The sequence below is a fragment of the Moschus berezovskii genome, chromosome 1 (assembly GCF_049115385.1).
Source record: "Moschus berezovskii isolate FMDL1 chromosome 1, NW_MosBer_1.0, whole genome shotgun sequence".
In the NCBI taxonomy this organism is placed as follows: Eukaryota; Metazoa; Chordata; class Mammalia; order Artiodactyla; family Moschidae; genus Moschus; species Moschus berezovskii.
This window is the reverse complement of record NC_142460.1, coordinates 97,864,392-97,874,087: the sequence shown is the minus strand read 5'-3', so window position 1 is coordinate 97,874,087 and position 9,696 is coordinate 97,864,392.

Here is a 9,696-nt window from a genome sequence, read left to right as displayed (position 1 = left end):
TGCCTGTCACAGATAACCATCACGGGGCTGGAGCCAAGGGTGTAACTGCAGGTAGGTCCGAGAATTTCTTGGTTGACACAGGGGCTACCTACTCTGTCCTGACCTCCTACTCTGGAGGCTTCTCCTTCCAAACCTGTACCATTTTGGGTGCTACAGGAAAAACAGTTACAAAAAGATTCACCTGAGCACTTTGTTTCTGGGATGGATAAATATTTTCCCACCAGTTTCTAGTGGTCCCTGACTATCCTTCCTTATTGGGAAGAAAACTCTCCCTGCCTTCTAAACCTTGCAGCTATCGCATTCCTGATAGAAGATGTTTTAAAACTCTCTTTTGAGGGCAAACTATTTTTACCAGTTCCCAAGTGAAACAACTCCTAAACGGGAGAGGCCATTTATGGATGTCTGATCAAAGGATCCTCAGATATCAAGTAGTGCTGATGGGAAATCCAGGCTATAAAATCACTATATCCCCTTGTGAGGTTCTTAACCCAGCCACCCTCCTGCCTACCCCCAAGAACTCTCTCCCCTTTCACTCTTGCCTAGACACCTTGGACCACTGGACAAAACCACGAAAGGGATTGTCGGAAGATCCTTCGACCAATCCTGAGGAAATCTGGTACTCTGATGGAAGCAGCTTTGTCTTGGATGGAAAAAGAAGAGCCAGATATGCAGTAGTCTCCAATTTTGAGACCATAGAGGCTAAGTCTTTGCCTCCAGGTACTTCAGCCCGATTAGCTGAGCTCATAGCCCTGACTCGAGTTTTAGAGCTGGGAAAAGGAAAAAGAGTAGCCATTTACACTGACTCCAAGTATGCCTTTCTGGTGCTACATGCACATGCTGCTGTTTGGAAAGAAAGGGGCCACTTGACCACCCAAGTGTCCCCAAACAAATATGGTGATCAAATTCTTAGACTCTTGCAGGGATTCCATCTGCCTGCTGAGGTTTCAGTCTCCCACTGTAAGGGACACCAAAAAGGAAGCACAGAAGTGGCACAAGGGAACCAAGCAGCTGATCAGGCAACTAAGAGAGCAGCATTACAGAACCATGACCTAACAGGGGTTGCCACCTTAGTTCTGCAGACTAATTTGCCAGAAACTCCTTCATATACTGAAGGTGAGACTCTTAAAGCTAAGAGTGAGGGTTTTCAAGAAGATTATATGGGGTGGTTCCAAAGGAGGGACTCTTTTTTCTGCCTGGAAACCTCCAATGGAAGTTGATTAACTCCTTACATGCCTCCACTCATTTAGGGGAAAAGGCCCTCCAAAGATTACTGGAAAGGTCCTTCAGAGGAACAGGCCTCCAAATGACTATAAGGCAAGTGGTCTCCTCTTGTCCCAATTGCTAATTAAACAACTAAGGAACTCAAAGACCCCAGCTAGCCCCGCCCATCCAACGATATGGGGCCTACCCAGGAGAGGACTGGCAGATGGACTTCATTCAGATGCCAGTTTCTCAAGGGTATAAATACCTATTAGTCATGATGGATAGATTCACAGGATGGATTGAAGGCTTTTCCACCTGGACTGAGAAGGCTAAGGAGGTGGTAAAAAAACTGCTCCATGAAATAATTTCATGTTTTGGTCTGCCCAGGTCATCACAAATTGACAATGGGGCATCATTTACTTCTAAGGTCACCCAAGGGGTCTCTAAAGCATTGGGCATTACTTATTATTTCCATTGTACCTGGAAGCCTCAGTCTTCAGGAAAAGTAGAAAGAGCCAACCAATTCTTAAAATCAGCGATAAAAAAGATAACCCAGGAGACCTCCCTGGGATGGAAGGAGGCTTTACCAATAGCTGTCCTCCACACCCGTACTGCCCCTAAGGAACAGGTTGGTCTTAGTCCTTATGAGATGCTATATGGGAGACCTTTTGTTTATGTCAATGACCTCTTCTTAGGTCCAGAGGCTCAGACCCTCCCATCTTATACTATGGCCATTGGGCAATTCCAACAGGTTACACACTTGTGGGGTGTGAACCAGGACCCAAAAGATTTGAAGGAGTCACCACTATATGCTCCGGGGACTCATGTCCTAATTAAAGTCTGGAAAGATAGGTCCCCGAAGGCTCAGCTCCAGCCCACATGGAAGGGCTCCTACCCTGTAATACTTTCTACCACCACAGCAGTCAAGGTACCAGGACACGACTCCTAGATTCACTACTCACAAGTCAAGTCATGGAAGAAAACAGCAGAGGACACTTAATACACCTGTGAGCCCCTGGGAGATCTCAAACACCTATTCAGAACTACAAATGAGTGCCATTCTAATGAACACGCCCAAAATTAAGTTTCTGGGGATAAGATTTCTCTGGATCACTCTAAAGAGTGAACATAGCTTGGCAGGGGTTGTACTCCAAAACAGACAGGAGATAGATCTTCTGATCCCTGAACAAGGAGGGACTTGAACCATCCTGGCGATGGGAATTTGGAGTTGGCTGATGCCCCTACTAGTCCTTGTTATGCCATATTGATGCTGCTTATGATTGTTCCATGTATTATCAATTGTCTAAGCCATTTTGTCTCTGCCCAGGTCAATAAGCTACAACATGCAGTGCCAATTCAACAGGAATATATAAAACTACAGCCAACCATGGAAAGTATCACACTCACCCTTAGATGGACACCACTACAAGGACTCTGAGGCCTGAGACTAGCAAGAGGGGGAGGCCCAATAACCCTCACCATCCCAGTTCAGCAGGAAGTAGCCAGAAAGACCTCTATGCCCCTATTCCCAAATAATTGGGCCTCCCATCTCTTGGTGGGGGGGGGATGTTTGGTAGGTAAAATAGGAAAAAGGAGTCCAGAATGGCAGTGGCTAAAAGAAAAGGAAGGGAAAAGCCCACAAAAATAGAACAAAGGAAGGTCCGAGGACGAGTGAGGACCTCAGGCAGAACAAATAGCACTCCTGGCTAGCCCAATTTACATAGGGCAGGCCCAGGTGGAGGAAAAAACATTTAAAAAGAGGAGCCAAAGGGCCGGGGGTCTCTCTCCCGCTCTCTCCCACACACACGCGCTGTCTCTCTTTCTCTCTCCTCTTCTCTTCATACCTTTAGGGTGGGCATGCCCTCACGCCTCAAGGATGTATTCTCCTTTATTTTCTAAATAAAACTGATCTGTCTGAGAACTATAACACGGGAAGTCCAAGAGCTGTGACACGCTGAGGGCTTTAACATCTGTCACTTCAAATTTTTGTTGAGACGAGACAGAACTGAGCAGATTACACTCCCCTGACAAAATCATTTAATAAGCTGTGCTACGTAATAGTAAGAACCTATCACTAAGATTCAGAATGCCTAAGTTCAATCTGTGTTGCACTGTTCATAAATGTCACAATGCCTGGTGAATCCTGATTTCTTTATCTTCTTCCTCATCCACTCATCTTCCCAGTATTTTCAAGCTGATGGTACAATAAGCAACTGTTCCTTGTCTGTGGAACATTATACATATGATACAGACCTGCATTCAAACCACCTGGAGTTACAGTTTTCTGTGTAGTTGGAGACATTACTTTGCCAACAAAGGTCCATCTAGTCAAAGCTATGGTTTCTCCAGTAGTCATGTATGAATGTGAGAGTTGGACTTTAAAGAAAGCCGAGCACCGAAGAATTGATGCTTTTGAACTGTGGTTTTGGAGAAGACTCTTGAGAGTTTCTTGGACTGCAAGGAAATCCAACCAGTCCATCCTAAAGGAAATCAGTCCTGAATGTTCATTGGCAGGACTGATGCTGAAGCTGAAACTCCGATACTTTGGCCACCTGATACAAAGAGCTGACTCATTTGAAAAGACCCTGATCCTGGGAAAGATGGAAGGCAGGAGGAGAAGGGGATGACAGAGGATGAGCTGGTTGGATGGCATCACTGACTCAATGGACATGAGTTTGAGTAAACTCCGGGAGTTAGTGATGGACAGGGAGGCCTGGTGTGTCACAGTTCATGGTGTTGCAAAGAGTCAGACACAACTGAGTGACTGAACTGAACTGAACTAAGACATAGAATAAGGTGAGATATACTTGTTTAGGGCCAACTTGGTAAAGGATCTATTGCAGAAAAGAGACTTAACTGATGGCTTTCAAATTATATCTAGTAGAGTTCCTGAGACAGCCTTCATCCAATGAAAGGGATTCAAGAAATAATTGTGTTGGCTTCCTTGACCTTGATTGGGACAACTCCGAAGCACGTTCTTCACTGACAGCCCAAGTTCCCTCATAGATTATGCTCCAGGTGTCCACAATAGTAACCTATTGATAACATACTCCATCAGCTTTCTTCCTTTCCTAGGCTCATTTCTCCTCTCCCCATCAATCTCTTCTGGTATTTCCTCCCAAATAAACTACTTTTATTAAATCCTTGTTTAAAGGTGCGCTTTGCTGAAAGCAAATTAAGACACCTTTAATGCAGTGTATATATAATATTAACCTCAAATATTAACCTCAAACCTCCATTGTACATAAATAAAAAAAAAGTTATGTACATATTGTTTATCTTTTCCCCTACTTATCCTATAAAATAAAGAAGGACTACATTAGCATAAAAACATAAAGAGCACACATTCACCTCAGAGACATAGTCAGCCTGTTCACTGATTTCATCATCGTAGATTAGGTGTAATGATGATTTAACTCTCGTACATTTACAACTTGCAGATAATCTGTTTGGGTTAATAGACATTTCTTATCTAAAATGTCCAATGGCATATTTGGTCCATACCAAGTGGTTTTGGACAGGACCAAATGGTCAAGCAAATATAAAAGCATTTTGGCATGGACCAAATATCTAGTGGACCAAATGTTTTAGGGAATTTCCGTGGTGGCTCAGTGGTAAAGAATCCACCTGCCAATGCAGGAGATGCAGGTTTGATCCCTGGGTCGGGAAGATGCCCTGCAGAAGGAAATGGCAACTCACTTTAGTATTCTTGCCAGGATTATCCCAAGGCCAGAGTAGCCTGGGGGGCTACAGTCCATGGGGATGCAAAAGTCAGATATGACTTAATGAGCAAACAATAAAAACAACAACAAAGTATCTTATAGACATTTTGGACAGGACCAAATTTACTGCAGAGATCTGCTTGTCATGCATTATTTTAGTTTAGTCTTTTCTTGTTTTATGCCCCGGCCCAAATTTAAGTCAGAAATATACAATAACCACTAGATTTGTATCAGTTTCAGAAATTGCCTAAAGCATGACAGAGATATTGATAAGTGGACAAAAGACCTGCTTTGGGGTTCTTTATCTGCTTAAGCACTAAATTTTCCCCCTCCGGTGAGGATGGGGAAATTTCATGCTGGAGGTTGCTGCAGAATTCTCATTAACTAATTCCCTAAAGAAGCTTTGCTTCACCTCTGGCAGACCTTTTCTCTCCAGCACATGAGAGATGGGCTACTGACAGGAATGAGAGTGCAACCCATGTAATTAAATGAAAGAGAGGTTCATAGAAATTACGTGAAGAGAAAGAATCAGCAATCTTCATTCCCTAGTTTAATTAGCTAATGAATGCCTGGACAGGCACCGAGTCACTTTATTGATGCAGAACTCCATTTGACCACTCTGTATGAATACAGAATCATAGATTCTTGGAACCTGCACTTACTTTGAATGCTGAACTTGACACTGAAGGCTCTCCCTGACCTAGCCTAGCCTGCCTCAACCTATCCCTATAGGTTCCTTGCTGACTACATTTCCATATACCCTCTATATGCCAGTACACTGTTTTAGACCAAGTAAAACAAAGGAAAACTTGTGGGAAAATTACATGCTAATGTTTTATTGGAGGGTACTGAAGGGTGACAGAATATGCCACTTTAAAATATGCTACTTTGACATAAGGATTATTTTGAGCTAAAGACACTTGAAAATTAAAAGCAAGTGAAAGATGGATACTGTGCCCTCGTCTTTTTCTTCCTGAAAGCAGGAAATAAAACCCCCATATGCCCTCCTCATACCAAGAGGACAGTAATATTCTTCTCCAAGAGAAAACTATAAAAATAAACCTTGTTAAACTAACAATCACCTTGCTGGTCACTTTTCTACTCAGTTAACTACCCTAGCTCTAGCCCCTCTGTTTTGCCATATTCTCATGATTTACTACTCTTTGTCCAATTCAGAATAAATATGCATTCAAATCTAACAGCTTCATTGGGTCTTCAGTTATTTTGAGGGCTCTCTACCCTGTAAAACACATATTAAATTCATTTTTATACATTTTTCCATTAATCTGTCTATGTCAATTTAATTCTGAGCCCCAGCCAAAAACCCTAAGGGGCTTAGAGGTACTATTTTGCCCCCCAAATGGTACAAAAAGGGAAAGTAAGGTGTGGAAAGCGGGAAACCAAATACAGAGCAACGTGCTGCTGAGCTGGCCACAGTCTCCCATGATTCACCTGAGTCCGGCCGGGTGAATCTGGTCTGAGTTCAAGGAAGTGCTGCACCTCAGAAGAGTCCATGGTGGATCCGAAGGGTGAAAATGAAATTGTTAATTGTTCAGTTGTGTCTGACTCTTGGCGACCCCATGGAGTAGCCTGCCAGGCTCCTCTATCCATGGAATTCTTCAGAAAGAATACTGGAGTGGGTAGCCATTCCCTTCTCCAGTGGATCTTCCTGATCCAGGGATCAAACCCAGGTGTCCTGCCTTGCCTGGGAAGGCCAAGGGATACATCTTTTAGCTCTTTTGGATATTTGATGATGGTTCAAATCCCTTCATTTCCTTTGGAATGTGATATTGTTTCTTTCTTATAAGTGCTGGTAATGCTATAGGAAATTGATTTAAAATTTTTTACTCTCTAATTGTTGCTAGTATACAAAAATACAATTGATTTTTGTGTGTTGAACTTGTACTCTATGCCTTTGTTAAATGTATTACTTCCAATAGTTGCTTCGCTTCTAATTTCTATTTAAAAGATCATGTCAAATATAAATAGAGTCGATTTCTTTTTCAATCTAAATGGACTTTATTTTCTATCCTTACTGCACTGTGAAATGTTTCACAGTAAAATATTGAATAAAAATAAGGAGAATTGATTTCCTTTCACTGTTCCCAGCTTAGGAGCAAACAGTTTAGTATTTCACGAACCTCTATTTTTTCTTATTATTTTTCATAAATAACTTTTATAATATCGAAGAGGCTTCTTTCTATTCCTGGCCTGGTAAGAGTCTCTTCTCTTAAAAGTGTGAATTGGTTTTCCATTTTCTCAAGATTATTTTTGATATTTTATATTGAGATGATCAAGATGTTGAGTTACAGTGACTGATTTTTGAATATTAAGTCAATTTAGCAGAGACATTACTTTGCCAACCAAGGTCCGTCTAGTCAAGGCTATGGTTTTTCCAGTGGTCATGTATGGATGTGAGAGTTGGACTGTGAAGAAAGCTGATCGCCGAAGAATTGATGCTTTTGAACTGTGGTGTTGGAGAAGAGTCTTGAGAGTCCCTTGGACTGCAAGGAGATCCAACCAGTCCATTCTAAAGGAGATCGATCCTGGGTGTTCATTGGAAGGACTGATGCTAAAGCTGAAACTCCAATACTTTGGCCACCTCATGCGAAGAGTTGACTCACTGGAAAAGACTCTGATGCTAGGAGGGATTGGGGGTGGGAGGAGAAGGGGACGACAGAGAATGAGGTGGCTGGATGGCATCACTGACTCGATGGACGTGAGTTTGAGTGAACTCCGGGAGTTGGTGATGGACAGGGAGGCCTGGCGTGCTGTGATTCATGGGGTCACAGAGTCGGACATGACTGAATGACTGAACTGAACTGAGATTAGATTCAGTTCAGTCTCTCAGTCGTGTCCGACTCTTTGCGACCCCATGAATCACAGCACTCCAGGCCTCCCTGTCCATCACCAACTCTCGGAGTTCACTCAAACTCACGTCCATAGAGTCGGTGATGCCATCCAGACATCTCATTCTCTGTCGTCCCCTTCTCCTCCCACCCCCAATTCTTCCCAGCATCAGAGTCTTTTCCAGTGAGTCAACTCGTCACATGAGGTGGCCAGAGTATTGGAGTTTCAGCTTTAACATCAGTCCTTCCAATGAACACCCAGGATCGATCTCCTCTAGAATGGACTGTTCGATCTCCTTGCAGTCCAAGAGACTCTCAAGAGTCTTCTCCAGCACCACAGTTCAAAAGCATCAATTCTTTGGTGATCAGCTTTCTTTACAGTCCAACTCTCACATCCATACATGACCACGGGAAAAACCACAGCCTTGACTAGACAGACCTTGGTTGGCAAAGTAATGTCTCTGCTTTTCAATATACTATCTAGATAGCTACAGAATATTATTTACAAGTAGACTATCCATATGATTTATGGCCTCTTTGGTAGCTTACCTCAATACCAGATGTGTTAATGACATATCTCCACTCTCAGTGGATCTTTAACATTTTCCTGCATCTGGAAGAGCCATTCCATCCTCTATTTTGTGGATGCTGCTTTCTGTTAGGCCTCATATGTTGTTTTCATCAGACAGATATGCATTGCCAGCTTTGACCAAGGACCTGGGAACTCCTGTGTGCAGTTCCTGCTTCTTCAGTCACCTGCCCCACAAGTTCTAATTGTGTCAGAAGCCCTGAACTCTATTTTATGACTCCCCAGAGAGAGTGCTGGGACTCCACTCCCTTTATAAAAGTTGGAAAATTGCACCAAATTAAAAAGTTAATAAGTGCATGGGAGCTCATTCACGTATTTGTCTTCTCCCAGGGATCATATTGCCTAAAGTCCAGGACTTTAAAACATTTGCCACATATGTTTTCTCCAACATTATACTTGTTTATGGAAGGAGGACATGCTTGGAACTGTTGACTCTATCCAAGCAAGAAGTGCAAGTCTAAATAGGCTTTTAAATTTTGAATGATGAAATATGTAATATTTTACATGTAAATAAAAAAATGGAAAATATCACCACACCCAGACCAAAGTCACTATTTTTCACATACTAGCCTCAAATACGGAGAAGGCAATGGCCAGCCACTCCAGTACTCTTGCCTAAAAAATCCCATTGATGGAGGAGCCTAGTAGGCTGCAGTCCATGGGGTCGCTAAGGGTCAGACACGACTGAGCGACTTCACTTTCACTTTCACACATTGGAGAAGGAAATGGCAACCCACTCCAGTGTTCTTGCCTGGGGAATCCCAGGGATGGGGAAGTCTGGTGGGCTTCTGTCTATGGGGTCGCACAGAGTCGGACGCGACTGAAGTGACTTAGCAGCAGCAGCAGCCTCAAATATATGGCTTTTTCTCAAAGAATCAAAACTTTACAGATATAATTGAAATATACTCTTTTGTTTATTTACTACTGTATATACCACTCTGGGTTTCTCTAATGGCTCAGTGGTAAAGAATCCACCTGCAATGCAGGAGATGCAGGAGACTCATGTTTGATCCCTGGGTTGAGAAGATCCCATGGAGGAGGACATGGCAATACACTCCAGTATTGCCTGGAAAATCCCATGGACACAGGAGCTTGACAGGCTACAGTCAATGGTGTTGCAAGGAGTCAGACACAACTGAAGCAACTGAGCACAATATACCATTCTGCAGCTTCTTAAACAATACCATTCATTTCTTTATTCGATATTCAGCAAATTGAGGGCTCCCCTGGTGGCTCAGACAGTAAAGAATCTGCCTGCAATGCAGGAGATGAAGGGTTTGATCCCCAGGTCATGTAGATCCCCTGGAGAAGGAAATGACAACCCACTCCAGTA